Below are 11,804 nucleotides of genomic sequence, written 5' to 3' on the forward strand. Positions count from 1 at the left end.
TGTCTCAAGAATAAAGGAATGACAGTTAAACAAAGGAACGCCTTTATCTTTGTTATTTCTATCTATGGAAATTTGAGCAGTTATTTTTCAAGTGACCTACAAAATGGTGTAAATGGAAACCCATTATGCATAGGGAGCATATATTATACAGATATTTGCTTAATTCCAGTTCCTATAGCACCTGATTGTCACTCTGTTGAAGGCACTTTGAAGTTAGACAGCAACTATCATTAATTGGTATGACTTGGAGTTTGTTCACACTGGTTTGGTTCATCTAAATGAAGTTACTTTCTCAGGATGGGAGCAGAGGTGTCGGATAAGTGTTGAGCAATTGAAAGCCCTTATTTATACCATGGTTTCACCTTTGGGACTGATGAAGTTGTGTTTTTATGATTCTAAATAATCATCAGGTGATTAGTAGAGCTAAACACATCCTAATGAGTTGACTTACTCATCAGCTGGGCAGATAGAGGCCATGCTGTTTGGGTAATGGAAGATTTAGAACATCAGACACCTCCTTGCAAGTTAAGTAAAAATACTAATATCAAAGTGCTTCTGTTCTGCCACAGAAAGCATAAACTTTGAATGCTGTGGTGGTAAGATTTCTCAGAACTCTACTTCGGTTACTCAAAATATTTACGAATGTGTCAGGCCAACCTTGTTTTGAAATATAATTCTGATAAGTTATTGTGAGCAGACATTTTTGGTTCAAGCATCATGAACTTTCAGATGATCGAAAATCAAGCTGGGGCTGTTTAAAAATAAGAATTTTATGTTTGCTGCACAGGTATTTTTGTTTTCATCATAAGACCCATTCCCAGTTTTTCAGGAAGAAGAGTAACAATTACAAACTTCTGGAACCCAGGTGGCCAAACTATAAAAATAGTGGATGATGGTCTTTCCTTTCTTTTTTTTTTCATTGTTAGTGTCAAAAATATCCGTGTATGGACTCTTTAGAGGTCACAGAAAAACCATTTTGATGGTAACTTTCATCTGCACAAATGGAAATTTCATGATTCACATCTATGACCACATATAAGTAGGGAATAGAGAGGTGGCCCCAGGTGGTGTTTTTGATCTAAGCGTGAACATAGCCACAGGCTGCTCTAATATTAGCAAAGGGGACCTAAGGGAGATGATTTAAGACTCTATTTTTGTGGTTCCACAGTGCTATGAGGAGTTGCAGAAAATGACCCTGTCCCATCACCTCAATTCCAGAGATACTCACTAAACTGACATTAGGCTGATGGCTACTCGTCATGAGACTTCCCTGTCAGAGTGAATTCAGCTGATGAGCTATGAACACGCTTACAGTCAGATAATAGATGAAAGAGCCCAAAGATAAACGAGGTGCTTACAGAAAACCGGCCAAAGTTGTTTAAAAGTGGATGGCAAAGGCCGTTAATTCTCATCAGGCAGTTTCAAAAGGCAGTGGGGGCTTGACTTCTTACTTAAGAGCACATTATCTTACCTTTGTAAGAGAGTGGGGCCCTGATGTTATGTTGAAAGGGTGAGCGTGCCTTTTTAAACTGATGCTAACTAAGCATGGTATTCTCTTGAAAGGGAAAGGGAAAACATTTTTCCAACCTTGATAAAGTTATGACCACCCTTACAGGCTAATATTTTGGCCAGTTTGTATCACACAAAATACCATTCCTTTTTCTCTCCCACTGTGAATGCTCAAATGATATCTGGATGATATTAACTTTGATCATCTTTTCAAGAGTTGATCATATTTGATCTCAAGCTGAACACTCTTCTCAGTTCTCTCTTATTTCTGTCTTCACACATGGAGATAGCCAATATGCCTGTTTGCCCAGAGTTTGGCAAAGGACAGAATTTTCATAGCTTTTATTTTTCACTTTGATGTATACTAAATTCAAAACTCAGAAGAATGTACTCAGAATTGAATTTTAAAGACAATGAAGGAAATGTGTTAAAACATAATTTACCAAATAGGAGACCAGAAACAGAGGCATAGGGATGCTACATAATTCAAAGTGCTGCACACAGGAGAGATTCTCCTGTGTTCTCATCCGCTACATCCTATTTTATCAGAGTTTATCCCTTCATGAAGTAAACACTAACTGATTTCTGTGTGCAGGTGTGTTGTGCTGCAGGCTCGAGTTGCAAAGAAAACTTGGGCACTATTTGCAGAGTTTCCAGTGTAGAAATGGGGATAGTCGGCTACCACTACTCCGCAGTGTCCTAGACACTCTAGGAAGATGAACAAAGTCTAGTCAGCCCAGGCTGGAGGAAACGGGGAAGACACCCTGGAAGAGGCATATTTACCCTCCTGGAGTCTGGGAGAATGGGCACAAGGCCAAGTCAGTCTGGAGTCCAGTGAGGGGGGGATCATGCAAACAGGCTGCTGAAGAGCTAAGAAGGGAAAGGAAGGGAAGGTCTGAGAAAGAGTGAGTAGAGAAATACAGCCTCAGGGTGGTGGAGGATGAAGACAGGTCAGTCTCAATGCCTTTCTGGGGTTCATAGTCAGACCCTTAAAATCGCTTAAGATGCTCCGGTGGCTTCCACATCACTCAAGGAGCAGAAACTTAAAGGCCCTCCACAGTTGGCTTCCTGCCACCTCTCTGATCTCTCACTCCACTCCAGCTGCCAGTGACTCAATGTCATTCACTCTTCAACCCCTCCAGGCTCTAAGTACCCACTGTTCCTCCTCCTCATTGCTGGAACACTCTTCCTCTACAGGTTTGGCTTACTCTCTCGCCTCCGTGGGGGCTTGGCTCAAATGCAACCTCCTCCTTCAGGCTTTCTCTGAAAACGCTACTGAAAATTCTAGTCCTTTCCCTTCTCTACTCTGCTCCTGACATCTTTCTCTACTGCTTTTCCACCTGTTTCTCCAGGAGCACTCTTGCCATGAAGGTTTCTATGTATTTGATTTGTTTGTTTGCTGAATGTAAGCTCCTGAAGGCAGAGGTTTCTGGCACTCAGGAGGTGCTCAGTGAATATTTATCAGATGCATTCTTAACTTTACACATGAAACCAAACAACAAAGAATTCCAATACTATTAAAATTATATTTTGCACATTTTAATCATGTTATATATAGCAAATTGTCATATACATTCATCTATTTATGCATCCCTTTTATATGGAATATATAAAATATGTTCATTATATCTATGGGAACTCAAGAACCAAACTAGAATAATTTTGACCGTATATGATTTATGTTTTGTCAGTTGCTTTTGAAACCGAATTCTCATGTAAGATGCAACTCTCTCTAATCCTGAAGGCAATGGGAGGCTCTGAAGGATTTCAGATGAGAATCTGACATAATTGGCTTTATGTATTTGGAAAGATCGCCTTGATAGCAGTGCACGAGTACATTGGAGGAGGGTTGGATTCGATGCAGGGCTACTGGAGAATGTTGCCAAATTCCAAGAGACAATGATGACCTGTATGTACTAAGGCAATGGCAAGAGGAATGGAGACAAATGGATGGATTTGAGACTTATAATGAGATATAATTCATAGAGCTTGGTGGTGAACCTGTGGACTTTAGCTATTTATATAGTCTATCCACATATCACCTAATTATATGAAATATCATTTGCAAAATTGTGTTTATCTATATGATTATATAAGCACAGATATTGGATAAGCCTAAAACTAAATAGTTCTGGATGGAGAGTAAAGATAAGAAAACAGACTTAAGACTGAGATAATATTGTGATTCTAATCAGAACACTAATGTTAATAAAAACAAAGATGTTCCTGTTAACTCAAGCCTGTAGTAGTAAATCATCAATTCAAAATAAGACCTATTTCCAAAATCATTTGGAGTTTCTTGTTGCAAATTGGGATGAATTTTTCAAAGATACAAAGTTTCAAGATGTGGTTAGGTTTATATCAACCTATATTAGTTAAAACATAACTAAAAAGCATATTTATGGCATAAACAAATACCAGAAGGCCAATGTTATAAAAATACTAATTAAATAATAAAGAAAATATGAAAAGCCAACAAAATTTTTGACACTAATTTTTAATGTTGGTCCTTGAAGACTAGCAGATTTGATTAGATAAAAATAAGGATGTGTGTGGAAATATTATGAAGTGACTTTCTTTCAAAACATATGTTGGTAGATTCTTACCTTATGTAAAGTAGAAAAAGATTAACAGTTTTAGTTATGTAACGTGTGTCAATTGAGTGGCCTAGGTACCAACAAAGTTAGTCTTCTTACATAGCATCATTCAATACTTTCTTTGAACCTTGATTTGGGAAAGTGATAATCCTATTCTATTTTGCTGAGGTCAAACTGTACTTAGAATATTATAACCTATATTGGATGCACACTTTCAGAGGGGCATAGACAATCTAACCTGTGTTCAAAGTTGATAAATCAAGAATCTGAGATTATCAGATAACCAGGAAATATTTAGCTTGGGAGAGAAAGGGCTAAAAGACTTGAAGGCATCCTGCATAAGAGGATTCTGTAAGACCCAAGAATAAAGTTAAGTTGAATATGTAATAGGGACTAAAAGAGAGTAAGAAAAAAGGCAGTATTCTGAGAGGGAAGAAAGATAGTGATGGAGAAACCATGTTGAATTACACAGATTCTCCTGCCAGCCACTGGGTGGGACCATTAGCCCAGGGCAGTGTGGTTTTCTAAAGCAAAGATGAATAGCCTCAGGGTGGTGAGGGAACTACAACTGCACATTAACAATATGGATACTAATGAGCTACTCACTTGCCAGTGTGGATACCCCAGATGCTCTTCTTCCTATAGGTAGAATGGCACCTAAAATTTTTCAAAAAGTTAAGTACATGTCACATTTAAAAATAGCTTTACGGGGAAAACATCTAAAAATTTTGTCATTTGTTTTAGCATCAGACAACTTTCACATGTCTAACATCTAACTTGAGTCTTTTCTTTTCATTAAAATTTTAAGAAATTTAGTGGAACTATGCTGAAACATAATTTTCTTGCAACTTGGTCCCAGGGAAAAAAATTCTGATAAGTTTTAATCAAATGGGGGGGGTGATGGATAAAAAAGATATTTGGAAAGTATTGTAATAAAAGTATGACTTATTATGTTTATGAATGTATTATTACTATTGTTAATGTTTCTTTGGAATTTACTCTTTCATTCCTTTTTATCTTTCTGTATAGAATTTGGGTTTCCCCACCCCCTTAGACGTCATTAGAATATCTTAGACTGAATAGTATTAATTTGAAGAAAAAAATGTTCATGAACTACTGCGTGGCACCGTAACTACCTAGCTGTGGTCTTTTGAAGCTACTTTACATAAAGTAAACCTAACAAATATAACTTGATTTCTTAGTGTTGATTAAGCACTCAAGCACATGGTAATAACCCAAAGTATACCCTTATGACTATTGTGTTCCTAGATGATATGAAAATAAATACACAAAGAACAAAAAAAATATAAAATTTAATAAATAAAAAAAGTAGGCATTTACTAAATCCTATTGGGTTTTTGGTTAGGCTAATTATGGGTGGGGCAAGGAGATGAGAGATGAAGTTGTGAGAAGTTAAGGAGAAACTGAATTGATTGAAAGATGAAGTTCATTAAAGGAGATTAACAGGGTGTAAATACAGGAGGGAATAAATACTAGTAAAACGAGAGGGATACATGGATGGTGCCAGTGTGCTTCCAACCATTGATTTCTATAGGAGAAACCCCCTTCCTATGTTCCTCTTTCCTTCTTTCTTTAAGATTCATTTTATTATTCAGTTTCCAGAAACCAAAGACACAAAGTAAAAGAGGTCATTTTCAATGAAATGGGATGATGTTAAAAATGGATTGGTGAACGGGTCCTGCTGATGTTATGGTTGCACTTCTCTTCTATATAACTTTTAAGGAGTTTAAGTAGTTTAATAACATATTTGTTTAAAAAAAAAACAGTAAAAGAGAAACCTGGCCTTCATTATTAAATGCATATTGAATTTATTTTCTTGGTGTTATTTCATTTGAAGGATGGCTTACTCTTCTACCCCACAGTAAAAATTTATTTGCCTAACATATATAACCATGCTCTAGGGAGAGGATGTGACCTTGATTCCTAAGCCCTGAAAGGATTTCTTATTTTCTGAAAGTTCTTAGCATCTGGGCTGATTCAGCAATCTCTGGTCCTGGAAAGGAAGAAAAATTAATCTACTGACCTCATTAAGTCAAGTAATAGTCTGTTCTGGTTGGTCTCTGGTGTTTGGGATTTGAAAACAAGTTCTTAAAATTCCAGGTTGGGACTAATTTCTATACCACAGGTTTCTTTAGATGTAGTTCTTGGAAATGTCTGTCTTATCTCTTTCCAGAGACTGGATTTTCTTGGGTTTGCTAGAAAGGTAAGCAAAAAACAGAGGCTCAGGGAAATCCCAACCACATCAAATTCCTTTCCATTCACTTTACCTTCCCAGACAGAAACAGTTTGAGACTAAACTTCAAGAGAGATGTTTTTAATCCATTCTACTGAGTCCTGTTTGTTTGAAACGTTCTCTGCTTGTATTAGTTTAAAGCAAACCATCTCTGGAAATGCTGTTGGAGAATCATGAAGGATGCCACATTCGTTTGTCAAGTCTCTCCAGCCCCCGCTTTTAAAAACAATCTTTGTTTCTGGGCCTTACAGGTATGAAAGAAAAATTAAAGACTCAGGGACAAAAACCTTCGGGACAAAAATATCTTTTCTTTCTTATTGCAAGGAAGACTAGAATTCAGGACTAGCTCCTGTCCATGGCCCTTTTGGGGGTAAAACTCTCACAATTATTGAGGTGAGAGTTTGTCCACTTACAATGAAAAGAAAAAGAAACATTTCCTTATTTAATGGTCCCATTGTATCCATTTCAAAGGCATCAGGGAAAAAGCTGTGTTAGGGAGACAGAAAATTTCCTAGGAAGGCACAAGGTTTCCTCTCTTTTGGGTATTAGAGGTAGACAGTTTCCCTGTTTTTGCCTTTGTTTCTGTTTTAGCTTTATTGCCTCTTTTGTAAAGTATGTTTATTCCCCTCTGACTGGGGACAGGATGTGATGTGAACACTTGCTCAAAATGGCAGCAACTCTATTCTCTCAACGGAAAACTAAAACTTTGCCTGGGAGGCAAAGAGGCCCAGTTCCTTTGAACTACTGAGTTAGAGAATATCTGAGAGAAATACGCCTCCTTACTCAATTCCCATACCCTCATCCACTTAGGAACAGTAGTTTGTTGTGACATGACTTATCGCTCTGCGGTAACTAACCACTTCCACCCACTGGCATGTTTTCTTTCCTCTTTACTGGGATTCTTGAGGTATACATCAGCATTCCTGCTGCTAAAGCTTATGTCTACACTGCCAGAGAACTGGCTCATTTGGTTCAGTACTTGATTATATGCTATCTAAAACTGATAAAAATTTAAGTAGCATTTAAAATTGATTTATAAGAGAAGCTTTTTGTCAGCAACCTGCGTGTCTTCCATATGCAAGTAAAGAGTACTAATCAATTCCTACTAAATTTAGTGGACCAGATAAGGAGGTGAGGTATTAATACCTGGCTGGCAATGGATTGGTTACTGTTAATTTTGTCACTGGTTAACCTGGAAAACCAACCACTGAGCATTTGCTACCATTTTCTCAAACACAAAGGAGTCTCTGTGGTAATTTCATCACTGATGGTGAATTGCTTCAGGAGGCCTTTAGTTAAAAAATATAAAGGCTGAAAATTCTGGCCCATGATGGAAGAAGTACTGCTGATAGAACAATATGAGATAGAAGAAGTGCTGCTGATAGAACAGTTTGAATCTGTTGCTTGGTAAGAAGGATTTAGAAAATTAATTAACTCTTGAATGAAAGGATGAAAAAGTTCTATGATACCAGGAAAGAAAATCTGAATAACATTATTATTCTGAAACTGCGAGGGCATTATCTCAAGTTTTACGATGAAGTTTCACTAAGCTGTGAAAACTTAGCATCTGAAATATTTAGCTCACTTCTTAAGTGTCTTTAGTCATCAGTCCCTGTGCTGGAAATAGCGAATCCTTTAGCAGTTTACCCAGCAGTATATGGAAGAGTTGTTTTTAAAAATGCAACTGATCATTTGCTCCCATGAAATTTCTTTCACATATACTTGCCTCTGTAAAACTGCATTTAACCTGAATTTTTGGTCTTAATTTAAACTGTTGTGAATGAAGAAAAAGTGGGAGAAGAGAGGAAAAACAGAGTTAGATGTGGTTTTCAGGGTCACATTGTCATGTTGCTGCTTCTTACTTATGGAGGAAATAGATTTCCTTTTTTTTTTTTTTTTTTCCAACACTTTTCAAAAAGCAGTGGAAAAGATAATTAATACATTTGCTGCTTGTAAAAAACCAAACTCCATCAACATGATTTAGGAGGGGTTTATCCGAGTGAAGCTGCCAATATTGAATGGTGGAGTGAGTATTCTATCAACAGTTTGTAAAGGGAAAATTTATGTATTTTAGTTGCCATAAAAACTGAGATCAAAGCATCTTTCAGCTTTTCCAATTATTAGAATGACAAAAGAGGAAAAAGGGCAATTATTGTTCCCAAATGCAAGGTCTTATGAAAAGAATCAGTCTTTGCTTCAGGATTCAAAAACTCTGGTAATCAATGGAATAAGGCTTCACCCTGCTTACCTATTCCGCTTACCTGGTGGTGTGGTCAGCATTTATTAAACAAATGCTATGTGCAACACCACTGCTGATGTTTCAAATAGGACTAAGATATATTAGCTGCTTTCAATAAATTCCTGAGTAAAGTGCTTATGATGGGCATTTGTGGTTTAATATTTAGTTAGAAAAGTACTTTACCCATTGCCACTGTTAAACAAAATTTCCAACTTTGACAAAAAATTGCAAAGGCTTAGTTTGGAGTTGGTCTACTCCAGTGGGCAATGATGCATTTACCCAAAGGCCTCACACATTTTTATACTTTCCCACTGGAATCCAGGACACAGAGACCTGCTCCTATGAAAAATGCTGCCTATAAAAGCATGGCATCCTGAAGCCTGGCCAAGTTGCGTTTCATAAAGGTAGTATAAATTGCCATTCAGGGGTAGATTATTTCCAATAAAAATAAATCTGTTATTGCTTCTAAGCTAGTGGGTACCAAATACACAGAAAGACACTTTCTCAATGAAAAGGTAGAGAGGCCTTAGAACCAGTTGGGACCAGCAGAAAAAGCAAAATGGTAAACTGTTAAGGCCTGTATCATCAAGCACGAGAGCTAGGCTAATGCCAAAGCTCAGCAATTATGTACTACTGAATATGCCCTGCATTGCTTCTTACATGAGATCTTATTGAACAGTAACATGGCTGCTAGCAGGTGCTGTCTGGAAATGAGGCTTTCAATAATGGAATCACAAAGGGAAATGCAGAGGTGAATCCTGAGACCCTAGTACAGTCCAGGGGCCTGGCTCATGAATATGAATACCCCGTCCACTGGGCAGAGCCCTCAGGTGAAGGAGGGTGCCTCAGCCTGGCATGCTTGAAGGGCGGTGGCCTCAGGAAACTACTGGGGTTGGCCTTCATCACGTGGTACAGGAATCTCAACATTTGCAGCTCTAGGTAGTAGCTCTTTTCTTTATAACACCATGGTTTCCTAATGGTTCAGGGCCAGAATATTCACTTCTTACACATGATTTTTCACTTTATTTAAACAATTATAGTACAGTAGTATATAAAATATAGAATATTAAAGTACATAAAATATAAAGTCCTCCCCTTTTATAACATCTTCCATGTTCTCTAGAGGTGTTCACAGTTCACTATTTGGTGTGTGTGGTTTTCAACCAATCCACAGCCCTACAAATGAAATATATTTACATATAAGTATAACTCGAACAAGTTTGACCCAAGAGATCCTACCTGTTATCAGGGGGAAACTCCCTCTCCCCAAACCTGCTTTGGTTAAACATTAATTCATAAAAATGTTTTTAACTTATGATTCTCAACTTTTAAAAAATGTGACCCAGAGAAAGAAACAATTTACATCATAGCTCAGCACACAGATGATTTTGCATAATTTGTATAAAAATGAAAGTGATGTCATAAAACACAATACTTCCCCGTAGCATGTTTGATTCACTCTAATGCTTATTGTTCTGATCTATTTCATTCTATGTTTTTAAATTTAAAAAACTGTCAGCAATAACCTGCTGGATTGACTTTATGAGTGATTTGTAGATTGTGATTCACAGTTTTAAAAACTCTGATTTAAACAGACCATGTAGGAGAGCAAATCCAGGAAATTCCTTGGTTTCCCATTCCTGAGTACCACCTGTTCTTTTTGGTGATGATGTCTGAGTGTATGGGGATGTATCCCCGAACTTCAGAGGAGTCCCATAGCTTCTCCCTAAACTTTCTTGCATACACAGTTTTTGTGTGCCTCTGTTTTTATAGGCTGTGTATTATGAAAGGTGTAAATTCTGCAAAGGATTTGTGTCTTAGAAATTTTGATTTGGTTGTCAGATTACTTTCCTGGAAATATATACACATTTCTGTTTTAGATACACAAACGTGCATGGGAACTTAATATGCCCAGGTAATAATAGCCAAGCACTAAGGCAGTGCTTCCATTCATTCTTGACAATCACCCTTGTCTAACCAGTCCATAGAAACTGTGTAAGTGTTGTTAATGAACACATCACTGTGAAATAAATTTAAGGAAAGGGGATATGTCCTATTGCTTTAGGAAATTTGTACTTTAACAATAACCCAAGTGACTTTCCAGATCTGTGGACAAGATCCTGTTAATCCATCTGACATAGCTTTTGTCTTATGCAGCGATGTGTCCTCAGTAGTAGGTGGTGCTCACAAAATGATTGATGGATGAAGAAAATGAATGAAGGCATATTCCTTAATGGAAAGACTTACACTGATTTTCTTTGGATCACTTCAATTCTGAACAAAGTAGCTTGAACATGATTGGAGTTCAAAGAACATTATAGACTGTATTAAATACACTGCATGAGATAGTACAGTAGTGAAAAATAAAGTGGTACTCTCAGACTCCTTCATAAACTAGTTAGCTATTTTATATAATGTAAGTGTATACATAATTGCTACTTTCACAAACAAAAAGGAAAATGTTAATTTAAAATTTACTATATGCAAGACACTTAAAATTGTATTATGAGCAATCCTATGTATTATTATTTCCTTTGAAACAGAGGCCAGATACTTTGTCCATGATGAGTTAATTAATTAACACAGTTAATAAATGCAAGAACTAGAATATGGTCTCATTGCCTAGCTAATGCTATTTCAATATATAAATATAAATGATAAAATTGAAATCTTTGAAAATCCAAAATATTACAGAAAATAACTGCCTTACTTTAAGCTGATTGGTACAACTTTTACAATTTTTCTACTAAAGATTTTCTTTTTCTCATCAGAGTGGAAGGGACTTCTTTTGTTATTTATGTGTTGATTTCAATAATCATAGAAAAAGAGGGATTGCAACCTGCTCCTTTCAGATTAGCACTCCTGTTCTTGAACAGCTCTGGATGGGCACCCTCATGTGTGTTTCACTGATATGTCCATTCTTAGAATAGAATTTTATGACCTCACAGCTCTCAAAATGACTTTAATGTGGTTTAAAAGAAGTACTCATTTTCCTTTTTAATGGTAGTGAGAGGTATTATTTTCCAGGGATAATTGCCAGTGTAGAGAAATGTTTACTTTTGTTGTATGTCATGTGTTCAGTGTTTAATATGTCATTTTGGTCCTTGGTAGAGAATAGTCACCCACGTAGGAAGCTAAGGACTCTGCAGACACTACAAGACATGCACTTTAATCCTGAAGTTCAAGTGCTCAGGATTTGGACTTG

This window comes from Sciurus carolinensis, chromosome 2, assembly GCF_902686445.1.
Source record: "Sciurus carolinensis chromosome 2, mSciCar1.2, whole genome shotgun sequence".
NCBI lineage: Eukaryota > Metazoa > Chordata > Mammalia > Rodentia > Sciuridae > Sciurus > Sciurus carolinensis.